This window comes from Mus caroli, unplaced genomic scaffold, assembly GCF_978045245.1.
Source record: "Mus caroli unplaced genomic scaffold, Mus_caroli_1 scaffold_8, whole genome shotgun sequence".
Classification (NCBI taxonomy): Eukaryota; Metazoa; Chordata; class Mammalia; order Rodentia; family Muridae; genus Mus; species Mus caroli.
This window is the reverse complement of record NW_028227263.1, coordinates 41493788-41521574: the sequence shown is the minus strand read 5'-3', so window position 1 is coordinate 41521574 and position 27787 is coordinate 41493788. Positions and strand designations below refer to the sequence as shown.

Below are 27787 nucleotides of genomic sequence, written 5' to 3'. Positions count from 1 at the left end.
CTCATTCACCCAGTTAGTTCCATTATGCTCATTCAGTCTTACTTGAGTAATAAGATTCACTGTAGGTGGATCAAACCAGGCAAATCCTCCCTTCCTGTATGTTTTTGAGACAATATGGCTCATTCTCCATTCTGACCTTGAGCTTGGTATCAATCACCCTGTGACGGCTTCAACTCATGACCATTGGCTTTCACTACTTCAAAGAAAGGAAAACACACACACACACACACACACACAGACACTCACACAAATAACCACACATCTTTAGCAAAATCTGTCTTAGTCACTGTTGTATCTCCTTATGAAGCAGTGAAACCTGATACTATTTTTTCATTTCTATGATATCAGTGAATAACCGCCATGCCATAGTCTTAGTCATTATTTCATGTTATATCCTTACTAGTTTCTGGATCTAGTGACGTCTTTGTTGTTTATCCAGTAAGTTCAATTTTTTTCTAACTTTATATGATTTTTGTGTGTCAATAATGCAATCTTTTCCTTGCCCATTCCTGCTAAATCATTTACTTTTGTCATGCTCCCAAAGTCCCCTTCCATTCTTTTTTTATTTTATTTTTTTTTTTTTGCTAAAAAAATGCTTTATTAAGTCTAATAAGTATAGTAAAGGATAACAAACACAACGCAGGTTCAGCATCCACTATTCAAAATGATTAGTACCAGAGAAGAGTACCAGAAACAAACCATATGATGCATGATTTTTGGATCAGGAATGTCAAATGTTTTTGGCATGTCTGAATTTTGTGTGGTCTTACTACATGAGTTGTGATGTGTAGTTTTCTACTTATGGAAACATGAGGGTGCTCAAAAGATTCTGGATTTTGGAACAGTTGAGATTTGGGCTATGTAAGTTAATGATGAGATCTGAGTCGTTACTAGACAGTATTCACAGCCGTTTATTTTACACTGGACAAGCAGACATTTTCTTCTGTGACTTTTATATTCACAAACCATTATTTCTTTAGATAGTAAGAATCAAAAGGTCATAAATAAATGCATTTTTGAGAAGGAGTCACCAACCCATGAGAAATGTCAAGGTGTCATTTGTTGGAAAAGGGTGACATTGGTTTTTGTTGCTGTGGTTATTTTTCATCGCAGGATATAAAATGCCACTTCTTTCTAAGTAGTAGGTGTGACTTCTATACTTGTCCCTTATTCTCAGTCAGGATTTGTCTAATTTTTCCCAGAGTGCTTCAAGGTAAGATATATACTTTCTACTTTAATAAACCCCTAATTGTCTGGGTTTTAATTTTTGAGGAATGTTTAATTTAGTAGAGTTTTACATTCCCAGATCAGTGCTTAAGTCACTCCAGACTGAAGACTTCTTCAGAAGATTTGACTCATTATGATTCAAATTCAATAATAAATTTTGTTAAATATAATTCTTTATGGAATTATCTTATAATTTGGGAAATATTATAGGATTAATTGCTCTGCTTCTGTGTCTTCTTCCAGTAATTTTCAAGCACTTAAGGTCTGTTACAAGGTATGCTGAAAGGGAGATTTATTTACATCAATGATATTATTCAAAAGAAGGCCCCAAAAATATAATTTCAAATTTATGGAATGATGATTATGACTTAGCACATAGAAGAATCCTAATAAGGACATTGGAAGAAGGAGGGCTGTCTCTCTCTCTCCTTTGCCTGCTTGTCATGTGGGACTAAACAACTGCTAGATCCTTGAATTTCCATTCACAGCTGCTACTGACCATTGTTGGGAGTTGGACTACAGACTGTAACTCATCAATGAATTCCTTTAGGGACTACCCACAAGTTCTGTAACTCTACAGAACCCTGACTAATACAGAAGTGGGTACCAGAAGAGGGGTATTGCTGCGATAGGCCTGACCATGCTTTTATTTGAAAAAATGTGGATTTTGGGACTTTGGATGTGGACTTCAGTAGAATGCTTTTAATGAGGCTTAATGTTTCATCCTACTAAGAATATGGAAGACTTTGTTGCTGGGAGTAATTTGAATTGTGTTGACCTGGCACAAGAGATTTCAAAGGAGAAAAATTTCAGAATGTGGCATAAAGACTCTTTTTGTGGTATTGTGGTGAAGAATGTGGCTACTTTTTTCCCTAGTCTGAAAAGTCTTCCTGAGGCTAAGGTGAAGAGACTCAGATTAATTGCATTGACAAAGGAAGTTTCAGAAAAGCCCAGCAGAAGGCAGGAATGGTGGCACATGCCTTTAATCCCAGCACTCAGGAGATAGAGGCAGGCAGATTTCTCAGTTCGAGGCCATCCTGGTCTACAAAGTGAGTTCCAGGACAGCCAGGGCTATATGCAGAAACCCTGTCTCAAAAAACAAAAAACAAAATAAAACAACAACAACAAAAAAAAGCCCAGCAGAGACTTTGTTCTCCATTTAAGTCTCATGAAGAGCATTTAGAAGAAGACTAGCAAGCTTAGAAAGGAAAGTATATGGTTCAAGTACTAATGAAGCACCAGGAATTGAAATGGAAATGAATTCTATGTTCTAGGAGATAACAGATTAAGGTACTTGGGGGCAAGATCCTACCAAGCTAAATTTAGATCCAGGCATGGTCTTCCACACCTTTGATCCCAGGAGACAAAGCCAAGCAGATCTCTGATTTCAAGGCCAACCTGAGACAAAGTAGGTTCCAGTTTAAACTTAACACCAGTCATGGTGGTACACACCTTTAATCCCAGATGTACAGGAGACAGAGCCAAGAAGATTTCTGAGTTCAAGTTCAATCTACAGAGTAAATCCCAGGAAAGCCAAGCTTAGGCAGAGAGGGAGTTTAAACACAGAAAGGTGGTAATTGAATAAAGGGGACCATGTTTCATTTACTGCAAGCAGCAGAACTTGCCAACTTCAATCACGTGGCTCTGGCTTTAGATTGAAAAATAGAAGGGATTACTGGGACAATTGCTGGTTACCTGGAGCTAGGGAATTAGCTCTGATTAAGAAGAGACCAGTATCACTGAGGTGATATCTGGGAAGTGTTTTCTGAGAGCACAAAGAAGCTGTGTTTCTGAGATAGCCAAGGTTTTAACTCTTGTTACAGCTGTATTTGGTACTGTGTAAACGTCACCCAGGTGGTACTCGTTTTGAAGGCAAGAAGGGGACATCAAGAATAGGTGAACCTTGATGCACAGTGAGAAGTAATGGAAGGGCATTTGTGAAGCTTTTGGCTCAGGTGTTGTTGACAGCACAGGGCTGAAGGGGTCATGCAAAGGAATTGAGGTGTGGCACTATGAAGAGAGTCTATGAGAGGCTATTGGTTAAGCCTAATTGTAGTGGAAGACCCCAGTGTATTGGAGATGCAAGTACCAAGGGATGATCAGTACCAAGAATAGCAGTGACAGGGGAATGGATCAACCCGAGCTTAGATTGCTACACAGGACAGAGCTGGAGAAGTGACTCAAGCCTTTTGGAGGAGTCTAGAAGATCATGTGTGGATCCCAGACACTGCAACAAGAAGCTGTAAAACTGAAGTTGTCTTGGAGATCCCAAGATGTTCAGGAAGCCAGAGCCATGGGCTATCTATTTGCTGAAGAAAGCTGCTAAAAGGAAGTGGAACCATGCCAGGAGAAAGAAGTTTGTTGTAGTCAACACGGATGAAAAGGGAGTTGGAGATCTGAAGACTGCTTTGATATCAGACATGGACATGTGGAGTTTGGAGTTGGCCCAACTGGTTTCCTATTTGGCTTTGGAAATTATAGTTAAGTGATTGAATGAATTTCAGAAGAGACTGAACCTTTCACATTGTTGAGACTGCTATAGACTGGGGGCTTTGGAAGTTGGAATAAGTGTATTTTTCATTATGCTATGCTTAGGTATGTCCCCCATAGACTCATATGTTTAAACAATCCCATGAGGGACAGGTAGTGGAATGTTATGGTTTGTATATGCTTGGCTAAGGGAGTAGCACAATTTGAAGTTATGGCCCTGTCAGACTAGATGTGGCCTTGTTGGAATAGGTGTATCACTGGGAGTGTGGGCTTTAAGATTCTCATGCTAGTTTCCTAGAAGCCAGTCTTCTACTAGCAGTCTTCAGATGAAGATCTAGAACTCTCAGATCCTCCTGCACTATATCTGCCTGGATGTTGCCATGCTCCCACCTTGATGATACTGGACTGAATTTGTAAGCATGCCCTAATTAAATGTCCTTAAAAATGTTCCCTTGCTCATGGTGTCTGTTCACAGCAGTAAAACCCTAATAAAGATACTTATCAAAGAAAAAATCCACTAAGAGGACATTCTAATTCTAAATATCTGTGCACTAAATACAAGTACACCCAAGGTCATAAAACATTATTATAGCTCAAATTACATATTGGAATTATACAAAGATAGGAGGAGACTTTAGTATCCAACTCTCACCAATAGAGAAAATCTAAACAGAAAAGCTTCTGCTAATTGATGCTATAAATCAAATGTACTTAACATGTATTTATAGAAGATTATACAAACATAAAAGAATATACCCTTTGCTCAGCTCCTCATGAAATGTCCTCCAAAATTGAACACACACTTGGGTACAAATCAAGTCTGGACAAATATAAGAAATTGAAATAACTACCTGCATCCTAGCCACCATAAATTAAAGCTGGTTAACAACAACAGGAGAAAAACCAGAAGCTTACAAACTCACAAAAACCTAACTCACTATTGAATGAAGAAAAAACTGTGTCAAGACAATAATCTCCACTATGTTCATAGCAGCCTTATTTATAATAGCCAGAAGTTGGAAAGAACCCAGATGCCCCTCAGCAGAGGAATGGACACACAAAATGTGGTACATTTACACAATGAAGTACTACTCAGCTATTTAAAAAAATGAATTTATGAAATTCCTAGGCAAATGGATGGACCTGGAGGGCATCATCCTGTATGAGGTAACCCAATCACAAAAGAACTCACACAATATGTACTCACTGATAAGTGGATATTAGCCCAGAAATTTAGGAAACCCAAGATACAATTTGCTAAACCCATGAAACTCAAGAAGAACGAAGACCAAAGTGTGGACACTTTACCCCTTCTTAGAATTGGGGACAAAACACCCATAGAAGGAGTTACAGAGACAAAGTTTGGAGCTGTGATGAAAGGATGGACGATCTAGAGACTTTCATATCAGGGGATCCATCCCATAATCAGCCTCCAAACGCTGACACCATTGCATACACTAGCAAGATTTTGCTGAAAGGACCCAGATAGAGCTGTCTCGTGTGAGACTATGCTGGGGCCTAGCAAACACAGAAGTGGATGCTCACAGTCAGCTATTGGATGGATCACAGGGCCCCCAATGGAGGAGCTAGAGAAAGTCCCAAAGGGATCTGCAATCCTATAGGTGGAACAATGATATGAAATAACCAGCACCCCCCCCCCTCCCCGAGATCGTGTCTCTAGCTGCATATGAATCAGAAGATGGCCTAGTCGGCCTTCAGTGGAAAGAGAGGCCCATTGGTCATGCAAACTTTATATGCCTCAGTACAGGGGAATGACAGGGCCAAGAAGTGGGAATGGGGGCGGAGTAGTGGGGGGGTGCATGTGGGCGACTTTTGGGATAGCATTGGAAATGTAAATGAAATAAATACCCAATAAAAAAAGAGCATTAAAAAAAAGAAATAAATGAATACTGAACATACATTGTATTAGGGACACCATAAAAGTGGTTCTAAGTGGTAAGTTTGAAGCACTAAGTGCCTAGATAATAACATCGACAATGTCTCACTCTAGTAACTGAGCAGCATACCTCAAAGTTGGGTAGTAGTCTTGGGTTCTGTAAGAGAGCAGGCTGAGCAAGCCAGGGGAAGCAAGCCAGTAAGTAACATCCTGCCATTGCCTCTGAATCAGCTCCTGCTTTCTGAGCTCCCAGAAAGCTCCACTTTGAGTTCCAGTCTTGATTCCATTGGTGATGAGCAGCAACATGGAAGTGTAAGCTGAATAAAGCCTTTACTCCCCAACTGTTTCTTGGTCATGACCTTTGTGCAGGAATATAAACCCTAAGACAACAGCACACCTAGAAGTTGTAGAAAAAACAAGAAACCAACACACCAAGAGTAGTAGACTTTGAGAAATAGTCAAGCTCAGGGTTAAAATCAATTAAATAGAAACAAAGACTTCAATGCAAAGTATTAACAAAACCATGAACTGGTTCTTTGAGACAATCAAAAAAATAGACAAACCCATAGTCAACCTAACTAAAAGACAGAAAGAGAGAGAAAGAGAGAGAGAGTGAGAGAATTCAAATTTACAAAATCAAAAATGAAAATGGGATACATAACAACAAAAACTGGAGAAATTAAAAAAAAATCATTACTTCAAAAGCCTGTTCTCCACAAAATTGGAAAATATAAATGAAATGAAAGATTTTTCTAGACAGATAATATTTACCAAAGTTAACTCAAGATCAGGTAAACTACCTAAATCATCTTATAGCCTTTTAGGAAATAGTCACTAAAAGACTCCCAACCAAAAAAAAGCCTTTGAAACTTTACCTGATATGAACACTCCTAATACTAATTTACAAAATAGAAACAGAAGTAACAGTGCAAAACTCATTCTATGGGGCACAGTCATCCTGATATGTAAAAGACACAAAGATTCAACAAAGAAAAAAATTTCAGACCAATTTCTCTTATGAATATTGATCCAAAAATATTGATAAAATACTCACAAATCAATTCCAAGGAACATCAATAACATCATTTCACCATGGTCAAGTAGGCTTCATCCCAGGGATGTGGGGATGGTTCAATATTCATAAATCAATTAACATAATACACCATATACAAAAACTGAAAAAAAAAAGTCACATGTTCATTCCACTAGATGCTGAAAAGCCTATGACAAAATACAACACCCCTTCATGTTAAAATTCTTGGGATGATCAGAGATACAAGGCATATATACTTAACCATAAAGCAACATACAGGAAGGCAATAGCCAATATCAAATATAGTGAGGAGAAACTTAAAGCAATTACACTGAAATCAGGGGTAGATAAGGCTGTACACTCTCCCCATGTCTTTAACATAGAACTTGAGTAGTAAAGGAGATTAAGGAAAACACCAATTAGAAAGGAAGAAGTCAAAGTATCTCTTTTTGTTTATTATATGGCAACATCCATAAGCAATACACAATACTACCAGAGCACTCCTACAGATGATAGACAACTTTAGTAAGTGGCTGGATAAAAAACTAATTCAAAGAAAGTAGTAGCCTTCCTTCATACAAAAATAAACTGGCTGAGAAAGAAATTAGAGAGACAACACCCTTCATAATAGCCACAAGTAATCTAAAATATCATGGTGCAACTCTAACCAAGCAGGTGAAAGATCAGTAAGGCAAGAATTTCTAGTCTCTGAAGAAGGAAATTGAAGAAGAAATCAGAAGACAGAGAGATTTCCCACACTTATGGATCCATAGGATTAACATAGTGAAAATGGCCATCTTACCAAAAGCAATCTACAGACTCAATGCAATTTCCATCAAAATACCAATACAACCCTCTGTAAACCTTGAATGAACTATTTTCAACTTCATATGGTAAGACAGAAAAAGTCAGGATAGCTAAAACAGTACTGATCAGTAACATAAAGGAACTTCTGGAAGAACCAGCATCCCTGACCTCAAGCTATACTACAGAGCAACTGTGGAGAAAACAAAACCAAACAAAACAAAACCTACATAGCATTGATAGAAAAACAGACTGGTTGATCAATGGAATTCAATTGAAGACCCAGAAATTAACCCACACACCTATAGACACTTGATTTTTAACAAAGAAGGCAAAATCATACAATGGAAAAAAAGAAAGTATCTTGACCAAATGGTCCTGGTTTAACTGTATGTCTGAATATAAAAGAATTCATATAGATGCATATTTTATCAGCCTGCACAAAACTCAGGTTCAAGTGAATCAAAGACCTCAACAGAAAACTGAATACATTGAATCTGATAAAACAGAAAGTGGGAAATAGCCTTGAGTTCATTGGTTCAGAAGACAATTTCTTTAACTTAATATCAGTGGCTCAGGCTATAAGATAACAGTTGATAAAGGGAAACTCATAACATTACAAAGCTTCTGTAATACAAAGGACACTGTCAATAAAACAACAAATGGCATCCTACAGAGTGAGAATCTGTAGTAAACCTACATCTGACACAGGGCTAATATCCAAAATAAAGAAAGAACCCAAGAAGTTAGACAGAAACAATCCAAATAACCCAATTTAAAAATGGGGTACAGAGATAAACAGAATTCTCAACAAAGGAATCTTGTATGGCCAGGAATCACTAAAGTAAAAAAAAAAAAAATGTTTTTAGTCGTCACAGAAATGCAAATCAAAAGGAACCTGAGATTCCATCCTGCACCAATAAGAATGACTAAGTAATTAGTGGAATCACTAAAATGTAGGCTATAATATCAATGCAGAAATGGACTTGCTACCAAGGTAAGGTTAAACAGGCAAAGAGCAAAAAGCTTCCTTTTCCCATGTCCTTGTCTTGTAGCAGGTGTTGTCTAGATTAGATCTGGAGTCGAGATTTGGATTCAAAATTTATCTTCTCCCTTCCAGATATGTATTAAAGTGTGTCTTCCTCAAAGATTCAGATCAGAAGTTTATTCTCCCTCTTCAATTTAGAAAAACAAAAGAAAACCATAGGTGTGTCCTCCATTTTTTGCTTTTTAGTTAACACCAGATGTAGTCAAATTGACCACCAAGAGTAGCCATCATAGTCCCCAATAAAGTTTGGGAAAAAATGATCCACCTGAAGGGAATGCTGCTTCAGGGTACTTTCTTACTCCACCATGAAAGCTAGTTCAAGAACAGAATTGTGTCCCACACTCTCATGTGAAATGCTGGCTAAAGCACAAATGATCCAGCCTGATTCCATTTTAAGATCAGAAGTGAAGAGGCCAGTTCAGGACCTTTAAAAATCCCATCAGACACCTCCTCTCCTGGAAGCGAAAAATCATAGAGCACTCAGGCACCCCTCTCGAAGGGAAAGGCTAATTATATTCCTCAGACCATAGGGTGGGTGGGGTGACCATCAGCCATCTGTATGTGGAGGAGGCCCAGAGCATGAAGACACATTTTACAGGTTGGACAGACTCTTGGCCACCTAAAGACAATTGTTGGCCACCTCATTCCCTAAAGACCAATCAGTTTAAAGGTCACACTGTTCTATCAATCACATTGTGCCTAATGGATGCTGTTCTGAAAACTGTATAAAACTCAGTGAACAAGCTGCCCATTGTAGTTATCTCTCTGTAGTGTGAAGGGCGACTCCCAGCATGCTGGAACAAACAAAATTCCTCTTGATTTGGCCTCAATCTTCCACTCCACTTTGTTCACTCAGAGGGACTCTGGTAAGTTAAGGCTTGCCAGAGTCTTACAGAAGATTTTTATAATGTAAAAGAAAGTTTTTCTGTTGGTCATAAAACTTTTTTTTATTTCTTGGAATTTGAACTGATATTATCTATGAGAGGCTGGAGTTAGATTGAATCCATGGCAGGCTGCAAAATTCGAATTCAAGACTAGATCTAAGAATCTGTTTCCCAGAACAGAATAAATCAGTTCCAGAAAAAAACACCACAGTCTAAGGTCAGTCAATCAAGAGGTGGCTAGTCATCTGGCCTGATGCAAAAACAGTCAGGGAGAGTCAGCAATGGATTCTAGGCTCCCCCCTGGAAAATCCCTAGAGCCCTAGCCAATCTCAGTGACACCCATACCCCTGAAAATAAGGCCCATCAATCAGGATAAAGGTTACTTATTCCTCACTGGAATTCCCTTAATCTGCTTTAAATTGAGCCTACAAAAATCACACCTCTGTTTCCATCCTAGTGAATGGTAGCCCCTTGTATGCTAGATTTCTTCAGAGTAAATGCTCTTTGTTTCGAGTACTTTTAAAATCTGGGGTATTTTCTTCAGTGCTTCTCAGACACTTACACCTTGGACCTTTCTGGAGTGCAACTTGATCCCTGTGATCTTCACCCTGAATCCATCTTGACATATGGCAAAAGCAGAAGACATTCTGCCAAATAATCACTAAATTATTTGCTTTTGTACTTTACTTGCCAAGTTTTAATATTCAAATTTCTTTTAAAAATAAATAAATCAAAACACAGATGTTGCCCTATAAAAAGGGCCTAGAAAGCTAATTCCCTGATGATCTCCTGAGCCTAGGATAAGGAGGAGCCAGCATTCCACTGGCTTTGCTGAGCACAGAAGTAAAGCTTCTTAAATTCAACCTAAATAAAAAAGAAAAAGAAAGAAAGAAATGGGTCCATGGTGGAAACATTCATTGAGTGGGGTTAACAACATGAGGGAAAGACTTGAATGGCAGGTTTGACATCTTTTCTTTATTTGATGTGATTTTGTAAATTAGTTACAAGAAAAACCCAACCTTAAGGCAGACAGAGAAATGGAGCTGAATATATGAAAAAGGGAATATATTGTCCAATATGTGACCTAACAATTTCTAGGTATCACTTTCTGCCATCATGATTTTCATACATCACATTATTTTTTTTACTGATTTTCCATGGAAAATCTCAGTTTTCTATACCACACTTTTATCCTTAGAAACTGAGAGACTAAATCTTTTCAGTTCAGAATTCAACTTAAACAGTCTGATCTAAGGTTGAACTCATGTTAACTAACAGGCTGGTATCTAGCACCAGTTTCCAGGCTACTTGTCAACAACACCTATGTCTAATATCAGTTCTCAGGTTATCCCCAACAAAGCATGGGTCTAGCACCAATCTCCAGGTTATTTCCCAACAAATCTGTACCCCTAGGATTCAAGCCAGTTCATGGCAGTTTACTTCCTAACAACCACCAATCAGGAGGAAAGCAGAATTTAAAATTATGGTTTGCCTCCCACCACCAGCCAATTATATTAAAGGCCATAATGCCCCTCCCACCCCCAATCAAATGTATATCAGGCTAGACACCTCTTTTTTGCCTCCATAAATGCTTGCCTAAAATTGGGCTCAGGGTTCCACCTTTCTGCTGTGGCAGGGTTGGCAGGGAGTCTAAGCTCCTGCTTGAACAGAGACCTATGCTGATGCTATTGCTTCAGAATTGGCTCCTTGGTGGTCTTTTTGGGGTCACAGATGTTTCCTGGCACAACAAAACAAACTACTGTTGAAAAGCAAGCAGAATGTGAAACTGGAGAGATTTTTTAAGTGGAAAATTTCATTTCAAATCCAACAAAAATTATATACCAGTGTTCAGAATATCCTAGAGAAACTGATTAGATACAGGGAAGAGGGAAAGTAAGTAGATTGCTACCCACTGTATGTGCCATTGGATGACTATGTTTAAATCAGACCCATCATCAACAGGAAGGCCACAGGCTTGGCTTTCTTCTCACACTGTGTGTCTTGCTAGAAGGTGGCAATCTGCAGAACTAGCCACAGACACCAGAACTCTCACATCATCTCCCACTTGCTTCACACTACACCCCACGTGGTTTTACAAGTCTTCTGAAATGCTATGTGAGCAATGATCAATACCTTAGACTGAAAGTATTAATAAGATATTGTCAGGAGTCATCATAAGACAAGCTAATAACTAGCAGGTGATCTTCCTGAGATGACCCCCTTAGATTAAAATCTAAGATGGAACTCTGTTAGGCAAGGCCCAGGAGAAAATCAGTTTAGGAAAGAATCCTGCCATTAAGATGCTTTTCCTGTTATTATTAAACATATGTGACAATCACTAGGAATTAGCCCACTTTTTTGAGCAGATCTCTGTAAAACTATGAAGATGTACCTTCTTGGATTGATGCTATATAGACAGATAGATGACTTCTCAATTCTTTATGATGATCTTATAAGAATTCCTAAAATTATATCACTATTTACTAAGCTCTTTATAAAGGAACTGCTATTAGATCTTTTTCTGATAGTCAAAACTTCAGTGAGAACTCTGTCAGTCTCCCATGTGTCACCAGTTAATGGCTTCTAGAGGGTTACCAGACTTTCTACTACTCAGGACACATTCAAAAAGACAACAAACACATTAAGCAAAGGTCATAAAAAGGGCACTAAGAATTTATTATAGGTGGTAGGAGAGAAGATAAAATATTGACTGGTTTTATCTATACAAAACTTCAGTAATAATTATGTTTGTTTGTTTGTTTTTTCTAGTTTTTTGAGACAGGGTTTATCTAGGTAGCCTGGGATGTCCTGGAACTCAAACTGTAGACCAGGCTGGCCTTGAACTCACAAATCTGCCTGCCTCTGCCTCCCAAGTGCTGGGATTAAAAGCATGTGCCACCAGGCAGGCTTTTAAATATGGTTTTTAACTCTCAGTGAACCTGTGGAGCTGTGACAGCTGATAATGTAACAGGATAATTATTCCTAATGGATATGCATTTATATGTTCTCTGTTGTAAACTTTGTTGTGATGGAATATATAAACTTGTAATGAACTTTTTACCTGATCATGTATTCTGAAAGAGGTTTAAGTGCTGAGGACAAAGAGAAGAGTCAGAATTGAGCTAAGGAATTTTTTTTTTCTTGATAGTATACTTCTTAAAAAAAAAATTTTCCCTTATCCTCCTTCTTCATTCAATCCATTTTCCCCTTTTACTCAACAAGCTTTCAAAGGAAACTTTTTTACAATTTAGTGATAAAGGTTATAATATAATCCCTTTTTAAAGTGTCCCTTTTTCCTCCTGAGAGCTGGCTGAAAGAACAGAGCAGTTCCTGCTGAGATAGAACAAAGGTCACATTACTTAATTCCACCCCACCCCTCCACCCCATCTTCTGTTAGGCTAGAGGTGTCAATTGCTAAGCCAGCAGCTTTTTACCCTCAAAAAGAGCAAGAAAGTTTTTAGGGCTTTTTAAAAGTTATCATCAGCATTTTAGAATAGTTAGAGAGCTAGAATGTCTGGAGACCACTAGTCTTTAAAGCTATACCAGAGTCCTACTCTGTATCCCATTTCAACCTGCTCCAGGTCAGGAGGCTCCCAGCATCTAAACTGCTGCCTTAGAACAGGGACTTTGAAGAAGGTAAATCAACACAGATAGGACTCTCAACTGGGTCCTGCAAACCCCTTGGCTAGGGAGTGCATGGTTATTGAGGGTGAGAAATGGGAGTTGATATTTCCTACTGCCATCAACTGTGGCTGATTGGGGCACCATCAATGCACAGGCTATGCCAGGAGCCATTAGCTCTGACTTTGTTTACTGTTGTGGTTAATAGTAGGTGCCTTCAGCACTTGGTTGGTTTGGTTGGGTAACATCAGTACTTTGGTTAAGCCAGGAGCCATCAGCTCTGACTTTAATTGCCTGCTCCAATCAGCAGAAGTGGATAGTAGGTGCCATCAGCACCTAGTTGCTTTTGTTGGGTATCATCAGTGCCCAGGTTAAGCCAGGAGCCATCAGCTCTGGCTTTAATTGCCTGCTGCCATCAGCAGAGGCTGATACTAGGTGCTATCAGTGCCTAACTGTTCTGTTGTGAGCTATCAGCACCCATCTTAAGTCAGGATTCATCAGCTCTGGGATGTTTGCATTTTGTGGGTATCTTTCAAGATATTACAACGTGAATCTACAGACAGAGAGCTCTTTAGGGATGTTATTAAGCATATTATTAAGTCATTATTATTATTATTATTATTATTATTATTATTAAGTCATTAAAGTTAGCACTAGCCAGCTGACTGACTTTCTTCAGTTTGTACTAGGGAGAGAACTGTAGATGTGGATGCATGGGTGAAAGTAGGGTTAGATATTAAAAACGTGTTTACAGAGAATGGAGGATTGGGCATGCCCCTTACAGCGTTTGCTATTTAGAGTGTGCTTAGGAAGGCATCAGTGGATGGCAAAATGGCCATATGTGATTAGGAAACATTAGATTCACCTCCTTGTGATGGGATTCCATTATTACAGTCTATCTCAGGATTCAGAACACTGTCTATTTCTCAACAGAAATGTCTGAGAGAAGCAGCTCAGAGGAGGGTAGTAGTGAATCAGAAGAGGAAAATTCAAACTCAGAGAAAGAATCTGGTTTCTGTATTATATTAGCAACCTTTTTGATTTTTGTATCTACTAGGCAAGCATCTCCAGAATATAGAAACCAGAAAAACATTTTGAGGAGTCTCTTGTTCAGCTTACAGAGGCTACAAAAATAAATAAATAAATAAACAAATAAAAAATAAAAAAGCAAGTGGCCTTTGGGAATGCTATACCCACTTGTCAGTCTCTTCTAAAGACAATTAAAAATCTGAAAATATTTATGAAATTTTTTAGAGCATGTACCAAGATTACTCACCATATATTTGAGGTGTGGACATTACAGCAACTTTACAGGGTAAGACTACAACTCAATTTCTAAATGACCAAGGAAAATGAAAGCTTTATCAGGCAGACATGACCCAAGTATGTTTTTCTTGTGAGAAGCCTGGACATATATTCTTAGACAATGTCTTAATAGAGCAGAAGTTGCTGTAAATTTTTTTTATTTAATTTTATTTTCTTGGATATTTTCTTTCTTTCTTTCTTTCTTTTTTTTTTTTTTTTTTTTTTGAGACAGGATTTCTCTGTGTAGCCCTGGCTGTCCTGGAACTCACTTTGTAGACAAGGCTGGCCTGGAAATCTGCCTGCCTCTGCCTCCCAAGTGCTGGGATTAAAGGTGTGTGCCACCACCCACAGCCATTATTTACATTTCAAATGTTTTCTCATTTCCAGGTCTCCCCTTCAGAAACCCTCTATCCATCACCCTCCCCCTGCCTCTATGAGGGTGTTCCTACACACACACACACACACACACACACACACACACACACTACCAATTTCCCACCCTGGCATTCCCCTACATTGGGGCACTGAACACCCTCAGGCCCAAGGCCATTTCTTCCCAGTGTTGTCCAACAAGGCCATCTCCTGCCACTTACGTGACCAGTGCCATGTGTATTCTTTGGTTGGTGATCCAGTCTCTGGGAGCTCCGGGGTGTGGGAGAGTTGGCTGTTGACACTGTTGATCTCTCCATGGGGCTGCAAACCCACTCAGCTCCCTCAGCCCCTTCTCTATCTCCTCCATCAGAGAGCAACGCCTCCCCACCCCCAGCTCAGTCCAATGGTTGGCTGCAAGCTTCCTCCTCTATATTTGTCAGGTTCTGGCAGAGCCTCTCAGGAGACAGCCATATCAGGCTTTTAACATTCCTAACCCTGATCAGAACAGAAATCCAAACTTTTTTCTCCATGTCCTCATTGTCAGAGGGTTTCATTGGGAAAACGAATATAGATCTCATAGCTCCCTTATCTGGTGCTACTGTAATCCCTAATAATATAGGGATCTTATCAAACCAGGAAAACTGGGCAAGGGACCTACCTCAGGCCCCTCACACAATGGAGGTAATTCAACAGCCTCAGGTGACCAATCAATCCATTTGTCAAAGAAGGACTATCCAACAGCTGCAGTAGACAATCCCAGACAGGACAAAAATATTTACTCCTGACTCCTCCTGAACAGGTTACCTTAACTATCTTAAAAGAATTATCTTAACTATCTTAAAAGGATTATCTTAACTATCTTAAAAGGATTTTCTTCACACATGAAACCTTTACATAACAAACAGAGCTAGTGACAAAAACTATAGTCTTTTTAATAAGGACAAGCCCCTTCTTAAAAACTGTGTCATTGTTTTATAGCTATTTTACAATTTTAGCCCTAACTTTCAGAATTTCAATTTAGAAATCGCCTTTTCTCTACTGGACATGTTCAAGTTCAGTCTATGCTTTCTGTGCCTATGCATGAAGGTCAGAACAATTTTAATTCATTTACAAAAATTGTTCCTTTTTCTAGGAAGGTAACTTAGCAAAATCATCATCAAATCACCTGTGCATTCAGAGGAACTGCTCCTGCATTCCTGCAAAGCTGTCAGCTCAGCATGGGAATTAACCCTTGATGAGCCTGTGCCCTTGTGATTTAAAACAGACAAATGTTACATATGGACTGTCTTTTGGAAAGTTAGCCTTTATTCCTGTATGTATTAATTCTCATTGCTGTTTATGCCTTTGCCTAACCTGGGAAAACTTTCAAAGATATGATAGAGTGTTTGTTTCATTATTTTATAATACCAAGGGCTTAACATCAGACAATGTCCTTGTTTAAACATAAGAACCTTTCAAATTGGAGTTTGACTCCTAGTTTCTCATACTCCATTGAAATCCCCTATAGATCTTAGGAACATGCCTTTATAAAATGAGCCCATCAGACCTTAGAAGATATAAACATCTAAAGTACAAAATAAAATTATAATTATTCACCTATTTATAATACTTAGTAGAACAATAAATAAGTCCATTTTTTAAACCATTCTAGCCTAAAATAAAATAAAGACCTCCTAACTGGATAATAAAAAAGACTTGATGTTTTTCCAGGAGGAACTCTGTTTATGTATTTACAGGACCCCAGCAAAAGAAGATACTGAAGACAGGGTTCCTGATTGCATCTCTTTGAACTTTTAATTCTATATCCAGTGGATATAGGGATGTAAAATTGTTAAGTATCAATCTATATGTATCATCTCCTACCAGAATGTCACTTTACCAATTGTACAACTTCACCATGAATCATAATGGTTTTTCTCTTTGTATACTAGCTGCCTTATGATTTGTTACCAGTTACTTTCTCACAGCCTTGATGTAATGCTTCTGCTTTGTTTGCCTCGGTACATACAGACTGTTAATTCCCATTCATGACCTAAGAGACTTAGTGTCAAGCTCATCTTAGGCATTACAATCTTGGCTGCTATCTTAGGGCTGGTTACAGCTTCTGCTGACTCCTTAGTCCAACAGGTACACACTGCTAATCATGTAAATTCCTTGACGAAAAATATTTCTCTAACACTGATTACTCTGGTTAGGACTGATAGAGGTTTGACAGTTGGAATGAATGTTTTAGAGGAAGGCATCCTTTACATAGGTACTCAGACTCAAAATATTAAAACATGTTTAACTACTGAGAGGCCAAATCTTTTAAGTTCTGACTCCATTTTAGAGAACCTGACCTAACTTTGAACTCAGATAAACTAACAAGCTGGTACCTAGCATTAGTATCCAAGTCCCCCAAGTCCCTCTTAACCAACAAAGCCCAACCCTAGCTCCAGATTCTGGGCCAACCCTCAACAAGACCTGGGGTCTAGGTTATTCCTTCAACAAACTTACACCCCCAGGTTACAAACCACCCCTGATTAAGGACCACCAATGCAGAGGGAAGCAGAAATTAAGTTTATGATATGTCTCCCAGCACCAGCCAATTATGTTAAAGGTCACAGTAGCTTTCCAATTAGACCCTTGCATACTCACACTCCACTTGCTGCTTACTATAAATAAGGCCTTGCCTGGACAGATATTTAGAGCTCTCTCACCATCAAAACCCACCTTTATGACATGGTGCATTGGAGGGGCCTAAGCTAGCTTGAATAAAAGAAAGACCCTGCTGAGAGTTGCATCTGATCTGCTCCTGTCTGTTTCTTTGAGAGATCACTATCACTTCTCTGGCACTTTATGACCTCATGTCATGGCAATATAATTTGACTGGTGTCATCCCTCTGCCCTAAAATGGGTCAGAAATATCCTGGAAACAACACAAGTACATCTCTATGGTGTGTGGGACAATTCACAATGAGTTATGATATGGAGATTTTACATTCCCAGATCAGTGCTTCAGTCACTCCAGACTGAAAACTTCTTCAGGAGAATTTGCTCATTATGATTCAAGTTCAATAATAAATTTTGTTAAACATATTTTTTATGGAATTTTCTTATAATTTGGGAATTATATAGGATTCATTGCTCTGCTTCTGTTTCTTCTTCCAGTCATTTTCAAGCATTTAAAGTCTATTATGAGGTATGCTCAAAGGGAGATTTATGTACATCACTTATATTATTCAAAAGTAGGCTCCGGCAAATATAATTTCAAAATAATGGGATGATGATTATGACTTAGCACAGAGAAGAATCCTACTAAATTAAGTATTCCTTGAAAAATAAAACCCACATAACTAGGAGTTTAGTAAACTAGAAAGTATATATCTTACCGTGGAAAACACACAGAAAACATAGACAAAGCCTAACTGAGACTAAGAATGGAAGGGCACTTTGGGACCATGACAGTAGTAAATGATTTAGCAGGAATGGGAAGGCCTAAGATTGCATTATTGAAACACAAAACCATATAAAGTTAGAAAAAACGTTCAACTCACTGGATAAAGGACAAAGAGGAAACTAGATCAAGAAGCTAGTAAGGATATATCATGAAATAATGACTAAGACTGTGGCATGAAGGTTATTCACTGATAGTAGAAATGGAGAAAAAAGTATCAGGTTTCACTGCTTCATAAGGAGATACAACACTGACTAAGACAGATTTTGCTAAAGATGTGTGGTTATTTGTTTGAGTGTCTCTCTGTGTGTGTCTCTCTGTGTGTGTGTTTCTTTTCTTTTCTTTTTCTTTCTTTTCTTTTCTCTTTTCTTTCCTTTCCTTTTCTTTTCTTTTCTTTTATTTTCTTTTATTTTCTTCTCTTTTCTTTTCTTTTCTTTTCTTTTCTTCTCTTTTCTTTTCTTTTCCTTGAGGTAATGAAAGCCAATGGTCATGAGTTGAAGTCATCATAGGTTGATTGATACCAAGCTCAGGGTCAGAATGGAGAATGAGCCATATTGTTTCAAAAACATACAGGAAGGGAGGATTTGCATGATATGGTCGAACTAGAGTGAATCTTATTACTCAAGTAAGACTGAATGAGCATAATGGAGCTAACTGGGTGATTGAATCACCTACTCAGCAGTCTAACCATTATAGAGACAATGGCACTATAGTAATGTTTTTGTTTGTTTGTTTGTTTGTTTTGTTTTGTTTTGTTTTGTTTTTCTAGACAGGGTTTTTCTGTGTAGCCCTGGCTGTCTCAGACCTCACTCTGTAGACCAGGGTAGCCTCCAACTGAGAAGTCTTCCTGTATCTACCTCCCAAGTGCTGGGATCACAGGGTTGCATAACAACTGCCAGCAAAAATTTTCTTATAAGTAATTAGAGAGTTAGTTGTGGGTAAAATATGTACATCAAAATGCTTTGTATTCTTGAGTACTGATAACACACAAAAGAAGCAGAGTGTAGATTCAAGGTCTTTTTTTTTTTTTTTCCTGAGAGAATCAACAGTCTACGTAGTGGACTAGATGACTTCATAGACCATATGACCTTAACTGGAAATGTATCTGCTACAGAGAAATGATCTTGCAAATCCAAAGTCAACGCAGATGAAAAAGAAAACAGAGAAAGAGGAGAGAGAGATAGAGAGAGAGACAGGGAGAGGGAAGGAAGGAAGGAAGGAAGGAAGGAAGGAAGGAAGGAAGGAAGGAAGGAAGGAAGGGAGGAAGAAAGGAAGAAAGGAAGAAAGAAAGAGAAAAAAGGAAGGAAAACCAGGCCTAGGCTGTTTATACTGGTTCTGTGTGGTTAGCAAGGTAATGGGAACTCTTGCATGGCATGTGTAGTCTTCTATTAGACATGGTTTTGTAACTTTATTCCAAAGTAAGACCCAAGTTTAAGACACCTAGGATTTTGGAGCTAAATTCAGGAAAATACACTTCAAAGAGATGACAATTCTGAGCTGCTTTGCAGAGACCACACCCAACTTGTGAGAGGCTTGTCTGGGATTGGCTGTCCTGGGAAGACTGTAGGCATGGTCACAAGACTGGAGTATAAAAGACTGAGCATTTGTCCTCACTTGCAGAGATTGGAGGGGAAAAACTTCCTTCTGCTCCCTTAGAAGACTCCAGCAAGTTATTTGAAGAGGTCTTTGGAGACGTGGTGGTTGCTCTTTCCTTCCCAGAAGGTAAGTCTCACTGTAAGGTCTTTAAGTCTTGTGTGTCCCCCAGCAGCCTTGTCATCTCTGGCTGCCCTAGACCTGCATAAGGATGAATTGAGTGTGCTGGGACAGACTTTTGTTGACAAAGGGGCTGCTCTGCTCTTCTAAGAGGTTGATTCTCATCATAAGGTCTTTTGCAGCTTGCATGTGTAGTGCCAGAAAAGAGTAGTCATCCCCCAAAACCAGACAGGAACTGATGAGATGCAATCACTGTGTAGCCTTTTTACCAGCTAGCTAGGGCACTACCATGAGCCACTGTCTAGCAGAGAGGCTTTGGGGTGGTGAGGCCCAGAATATCTCTCAGGGTAAGAGCTTACAGTAAGCAGCAAGCAAAGGGGTGTGAGTGAGTGTGCAAGCATCTAATTGGCTAGTTTTTGTGGCCTGTAACATATTGGTGGGTGCAGGGAGTCATAGGCTGGATTTCTCCTTCCCTCTGCTTTGGTGTTCATAAAAGAGGAAGCAGGTTATGAACCTGGGGTTGCAGATCTGTTGGAGTAATAACATGGAGACACTGGTCTTGTTAGGGGTGGAACCTAGAGACTGGATTTATGTTCATGTTTGGTTTGGGATGGGTTGTATATGAGTGTTTTATTTTTTGGGGAAGGGGGTCAGTTAACTTGGAATGTAATGCTAGGTACTGTCCTGTTAGTTTTTCAGAGGTAAAAGTTAGAATTAAATGACTTAGTAGGAATAGGCAAGGCCTAAGATTGCATCATTGACACACAAAACCATATAAATTGAACTTGCTGGATAAAAAAAAAAAAAAAAAAAAGAGGCCACTAGATCCAGAATCTAGTAAGGATATAACAGGAAATAATGACTAAGGCTGTGGCATGAAGGTCATTCACTGAGAGTAGAAATGAAAAAAAAAAAGTTTCAAGTTTCACTGCTTTATAAAGCGATACAACACTGACTAAGACAGATTTTGCTAAAGATGTGTGGTCATTTGTTTGAGTGTGTGTGTGTGTGTGTGTGTGTGTGTGTGTGTGTGTTTGTTTTCTTTTCTTTTCATTGTAATAAAGCCAATTGTTATGAGCTGAAGCCACCAATAGTGTGATTGATACCAAGCTCAAGGTCAGAATGGAGAATGAGCCATATTGTCTCAAAAATATATAGGAAGGGAGGATTTGCCTGGTTTGGTCCACCTAGAGTAAATCTTATTACTCAAGTAAGACTGAATGAGCATAATGGAGCTAACTGTGTGATTGAATCACCTACTCAGCACTTGCACCATTAGGAACAATGGCATTATAAAAATGTTCTGTTTGTTTGTTTGTTTGTTTGTTTGTTGTCTGAGACAGTGTTTTTCTGTGTAGCTGTAGTTTTCTTGGACCTCACTCTGTAGACCAGGGTAGCCTCCAACTGAGAAATCTGCCTGCATCTGCCTCCCAAGTGCTGGGATCACAGGGTTGCATAACCACTGCCAGCAAAAATTTTCTTATAAGTAATTAGAGATTTAGTTGTGGGTAAAACATTTACATCAAAATGCTTTGTATCTTGAGTACTGATAACACACTAAAGAAGCAGAGTGTAGATTCAAGGTAATTTTTTTTTTCCTGAGAGAATCAACAGTTTACTTAGGGGACTAGATGACTTCATAGACAATATGATCTTGACTGGAAATGTATCTGCTAGAGAGAAATGATCTTCTTACAAATCGAAGTCAACAAAGATGAAAATCTAAACACAGAAAGAGGAGAGAGACAGAGACAGAGAGAGTGAGAGACAGAGAGAGAGGGAAGGAAGGAAGGAAGGAAGGAAGGAAGGAAGGAAGGAAGGAAGGAAGGGAGGGAGGGAGGGAGGGAGGGAGGGAGGGACAGAGAGAGAGAGAGAAAGAAAGAAAGAAAGAAAGAAAGAAAGAAAGAAAGAAAGAAAGAAAGAAAGAGAGAGAGAGAGAGAGAGAGAGAGAGAGAGAGAGAGAGAAAGGGAGAAAGGGAGAAAGGGAGAAAGGGAGAAAGGGAGAAAGAAAGGGAAAAAGGGAGAAAGGAAGAAAGGAAGAAAGAAAGAAAGAAAGAAAGAAAGAAAGAAAGAAAGAAAGAAAGAAAGAGAAAAACAGAAGGAAAACCAGGCCTAGGCTGTTTATACTGGTTCTGTGTGGTTAGCAATGTAATAAGAACTGTTGTATGGCATGTGTAGTCATCTATTTGACATGGTTTTGTAACTTTATTCCAAAGTAAGACCCAAGCTTAAGACACCTAGGAAATTGGAGTTAAATTCAGGGAAATGCACTCCAAAGAGATGATATTTCTGAGCTGCTTTGCAGAAACCACACCCAACTTGTGAGAGGCTTGTCTGGGATTGGCTGTCCTGGGAAGACTGTAGGCATGGTCACAAGACTGGAATATAAAAGACTGAGCATTTGTCCTCACTTGCAGAGATTGGAGAGGAAAAACTTCCTTCTGCTCCCTTAGAAGACTCCAGCAAGTTATTTGAAAAGGTCTTTGGAGACATGGTGGTTTCTCTTTCCTTCCCAGAAGGTGAGTCTCACTGTTAGGTCTTTTTGTCTTGTGTGTCCCCCAGCAGCCTTGTCATCTCCAGCTGCCCTAGACCTACATAAGGATGAATTGAGTGTGCTGGGACAGACTTTTGTTGACAAAGGGGCTGCTCTGCTCTTCTAAGAGGTTGAGTCTCATCATAAGACCTTTTGCAGTTTGCATGTGTAGTGCCAGAAAAGAGTAGTCATCCCCTAAAACCAGACAGGAACTGATGAGATGCAATCACTGTGTAGCCTTTTTACCAGCTAGCTAGGGGACTACTATAGCCACTGTCTAACAGGGAGGCTTTGGTGATGATGAGCTCTGAATATCTCTCAGGGTAAGAGTTTACAGTAAGCAGCAAGCAGAGTGGTGTGGGTGAGTGTGCAAGCATCTAATTGGGTAGATTTTGTGGCCTGTAACATATTGTTGGGTGCAGGGAGTCATAGGCTGGATTTCTGCTTCCCTCTGCATTGGGGTTTGGAAGGGAGGGAGCAGGTTATGAACCTGGGGTTGCAGATCTGTTGGAGTAAAACGTGGAGACAGTGGTCTTGTTGGGGGTGGAACCTAGAGACTGGATTTATGTTCATGTTTAGTTTGGGATGGGTTGTATGTGAGTGTTTTATTTTTGGAGGATGGGGTCGGTTAACTTGGAATGTAATTCTAGGTACTATCCTGTTAGTTTTCCTGAGGTGAAAGTTAGGTCAGGTTTTCTAGAATGGAGTCTGAAGGTAACAGATTTGGCCACTGGCATACCCTAAAATCTTTTCGTGTTCTTGTCCCATATCAAACACAGCCCTGTCTTCTTCTGGTGCCCCAGAGCTGCATCAGAATGAAGCTCAGGTGGTGCAGGAGCTAACTGTCAATGGAAAGTACAGTCTGATTTGGAAGAGTCCCCAAGGACCGGGATGTGGGCTCCAGAACACAGGCAACAGCTGTTACATGAATGCAGCCCTGCAGTGCTTGACACACACACCACCTCTAGCTCACTACATGCTGTCCCAGAAGCACAGTCAAACCTGTTGTTCCCCAGAAGGCTGTAAGATGTGTGCTATGGAAGCTCATGTGACCCAGAGTCTCCTACACTCTCACTCGGGGGATGTCATGAAGCCCTCCCAGATTTTGACCTCTGCCTTCCACAAGTACCAGCAGGAAGATGCCCATGAGTTTCTCATGTTCACCTTGGAAACAATGCATGAATCCTGCCTTCAAGTGCACAGACAATCGTGCCCCACCTCTGAGGACAGCTCACCCATTCATGACATATTTGGAGGCTTGTGGAGGTCTCAGATCAAGTGTCTCCATTGCCAGGGCACCTCAGATACCTACGATCCCTTCCTGGATGTCCCCCTGGATATCAGCTCAGCTCAGAGTGTAAAGCAAGCCTTGTGGGATACAGAGAAGTCAGAAGAGCTACGTGGAGAGAATGCCTACTACTGTGGTAGGTGTAGACAGAAGATGCCAGCTTCCAAGACCCTGCATGTTCATATTGCCCCAAAAGTACTCATGCTAGTGTTAAAGCGCTTCTCGGCTTTCATGGGTAACAAGTTAGACAGAAAAGTAAGCTACCCTGAGTTCCTTGACCTGAAGCCATACCTGTCCCAGCCTACTGGAGGACCTTTGCCTTATGCCCTCTATGCCGTCCTGGTCCATGATGGTGCAACTTCTCACAGTGGACATTACTTCTGTTGTGTCAAAGCTGGTCATGGGAAGTGGTACAAGATGGATGATACTAAAGTCACCAGGTGTGATGTGACTTCTGTCCTGAATGAGAATGCCTATGTGCTCTTCTATGTGCAGCAGGCCAACCTCAAACAGGTCAGTATTGACATGCCAGAGGGCAGAATAAATGATGTTCTTGACCCCGAATACCAGCTGAAGAAATCCTGGAGAAAAAAGCATAAGAAGAAATACCATTGCACAGATGGTGTGGGAGAGCCCTGGGAAATCAGGGAGAAGAGAGCAACCAAAGAAACCTCCTTTGGGGAGGGGAAAGTGCTTCAGGAAAAGAACCACAAGATAGCTGGGCAGAACCTCAGGAATACTGAAGGTGAACTTGATCTGCCTGCTGATGCAATTGTGATTCACCATCCCAGATTCACAGACAACTGGGGCAGGGATGCTCCAGACAAAGAGAATCAACCCTTGCACAATGCTGACAGGCTCCTCACCTCTCAGGGCTCTGTGAACACTGGGCAGCTCTGTAGTCAGGGTGGAAGACGAAGATCGAAGAAGGGGAAGAACAAGAACAAGCAAGGGCAGAGGCTTCTGACACAGGCTCTTATGGACACACTGTTGACCCAAGGTGCCTGGAACAAGAGGTTTGGACCTCTGTTTCAGGCAGGGACAATGGCTCACCCTTCACGTGGTGTCCATCTATCCTCTGGGCATTTGCCTGTTTTTGCTGACTGACTCTGATCATTTGAATGTGGAAAAAACTGCCCAGGGTGTTGCTATAGGTTAAAGACAAGAAGCTTGACACCCGGGGGAAGTCTGCATAGCCTCTCCTGCAACTCATGGGATCTGAGCAGCATAGAGACTAAATCACCACACTGGAGCTTTCTTTTATTTTTTTTTTCTTTTTTTTTTAAATATATTTTTTTGTTATTAGATATTTTCTTTATTTACATTTCAAATGCTATCCCAAAAGTTCCCTATACCCTCCCCACACCCTGCCACTCTACCCACCCATTCCCACTTCTTGGCTCTGGCGTTCCCCTGTACTGGGGTATATAAAGTTTGCAATACCAAGGGGCCTCTCTTCCCAATGATGGCCAACTAGGCCACCTTCTGCTACATATGCAGCTAGAGACCCTAAGAGAACACACTGGAGCTCTTGAGGTTTGGAGCTTTTGCTCAGGCAACAGGTTGCTTTTCAACTGCCCTTTCTAACCTTTTACCCAGAAAATGTGTAGATCACACTGTAGAGATAGATGTTCCTATTCTTTGTGTGTGATTGACAGTTCTTTGATCAAATAAATTCTGTTACTTCACAACCTTGTCTGCTTATTTATTGTTATGTTTTCTTTTCCTATGTTATGTTATGTTCTTATCATGAATGTAAATCAATATGGTATACTCTTGGAAGAGTGTACGGAACCTGGTTATAACATGGTCTCATAGGTGTAGACAGGAATCATCACTCACAGGTTTTTTAAATGAGGATTCTTTTCTCCCAGAGAGTTACCACCTAACCTGTCTGTGGGGGGAGGTCATGGGCACCACTGAAATCCTGGCTTCTAGACTCAGGCTGTGAGATTGAAAGAGAAAGGTTGAGGATCAGCACCTGTGTGGCATCAGGTGTTCATCAAAGACAGATGGAAATAGTCCAGGTGGGACTTACAGAGTCTGTGACTGACAAACTGCCTGAGCTCCATCCATGTATCTGCCAAAGACTGCATCAGCCTCAGTGTGCCTTCTGGTCAACCGGGCCCCAAGTACTTCTTAACCCTGTTAAGAAGCTGGAAGAAGACAAATTCTGCTATTGGAATGAAAAGGTTGCCTCTTTGAAGGAGAGGAAGCACCACTCTGAACGATATACAGAGTTGGTAATCAGTGCAATGAAAAATGCTTACTAAACACAACTTGATTACTGGTTACACAAGCTTAGTGTGGTGTTCTCAACCTGTAGGTCTCAGCCTCTCTGGGGATGAATGGCAATTTCACAAGGGTTGCACATCAGATATTCACCTGGAAATTCAACAACAGTGGCAAAGTCACAGTAACAAAGGTGCATGGGAAACAACATTATACCTGGGTGGAGTCACACTATGAAGAAGTGTATTGAAACTTCAGATGGCATCAGAGGAAGATTGAGAACCACTGTTCCAGGACCACATAGGAGAGACTTTTAAGTGGAGAAATCCATTTCAAACTCAACATCTATTACATAGCAGTGTTCAGAAGATCCATATGGAACTGATTAGATATGATATGTGTAGAGGGCAAGTAGGTAGAATACCACCCAATGTGTGCTGTGTTTAAACCAGATCCAGCATGAGAGGCTCCAATATGAAGGCCACAGGCTTGGCTTTTTTTTCACACTGTGTATATTGCTAGAAGATGGCAATCTGCAGAACTAGAAACAGACACCAGAACTCTCCCATCATCTACCACTTTCTTAACACCATAGCCTGATTGGTTTTTCCAAGTGTTCTGAAATGTTATGTGAATAATGATCAATTCCTTATAAGTTTGATATAATACAATGTCAAAATAATGGAGTGATCAGTATTTCTCTGCACACCCAAAGATTTTAGTAACTTGAACATTCCTCTAAAATTAACACCTTATTCATTTGGTATTAGTATATTAGAGAGAAAGCAATTGGCATTCTGTATATATCCTGTCTTCAAGAACAGTCTGACAACTTACACAATTCCTGCCTGAAAGTAATAAGGGAAATGAACTGCGGTTGCATGGTGGACGTAAAGAATTTAGAGGGAATGTACAAGGCCTACATTTGTATCATTGATATATCCAACCATAAAAACCAGAAGATAAATTTGAACTTAAGTGGTAATATTAAAACTGTGGTGTGAATTTTGTTCACTCTGTTTCAAAATGGAGGAAAACAAAATCAGGTTTCAGTGCTTCATAAGGAGATACAACACTTACCAAGACAAATTTTGTTTCAGATGTAGTTTATTTTGAGTGTGTTTATTGTGTGAAGTGTGTGTGATTTTTGTTTGTGGGTTGTGTTTGTGTGTGTGTATATTTGTGTTTGTGTCTATTTGATTTAGGTAATGGCAGCCAACTGAGTGATCATGAGCTGAAGCCATGATAGGATGAGATAAAGATCAAGGTCAATTTGGACCATTTTGTGCAAGGACAGTTGGTGAACCCCCAAAAGACCACCTAAGAACAATTCCTATGCAATTGCATTGTGGTTGCATTATTCAAGCGAGTTTTATAGAGAGAAGAGATGGGTATCATTGCACACATCTAACTGGGAAGCCTTTAATATACTTGTCTTTTATGGCCTTTAATATAGTTGTCTCTTGCTGGGAGCCAAACCATAAACTTAAGTTCTGGTTTTTGTTCTTTGGGTTTTTTTTGATTGTTTGTTTGTTTGTTTATTTATTGATGGTTGTTAGGAAGTGAAGTGCCAGGGGCAGGATTGTTACCTGGGGGTGCAGATTTGTTGGAAAATAACCTGGAACTGGTGTTACACCTGGGTATTTTTGGGAAGTAACCTGCAGGAAACTAGTGCTTGACACAGGTCTTATTGGGGTAGGGGGTAACCTGGGAACTGGTAATAGGTACTGGCCTGTTAGTTAACTGGTGTTCAACCTTAGGTCGGGTTCTTTAAGACAGTTTTCTAAGAAATCAAAGGATCTGGACTCTCAAACACAAATTACCCTCTTCTCAAAAATAAACATAAATGTAGTATTTACCTGGTATGGTCCACCTAAAAGGTAATCTTATCATTCCAGTGAAAG

General features: G+C 39.8%; 1 pseudogene; it reads left to right on the top strand.

Annotated features, from left to right (window-relative positions):
• The first annotated feature begins 19817 nt into the window (after window positions 1-19817).
• Window positions 19818-24758, top strand: LOC110298021 (ubiquitin carboxyl-terminal hydrolase 17-like protein A pseudogene; annotated as a pseudogene).
• Window positions 24759-27787: the final 3029 nt, after the last annotated feature.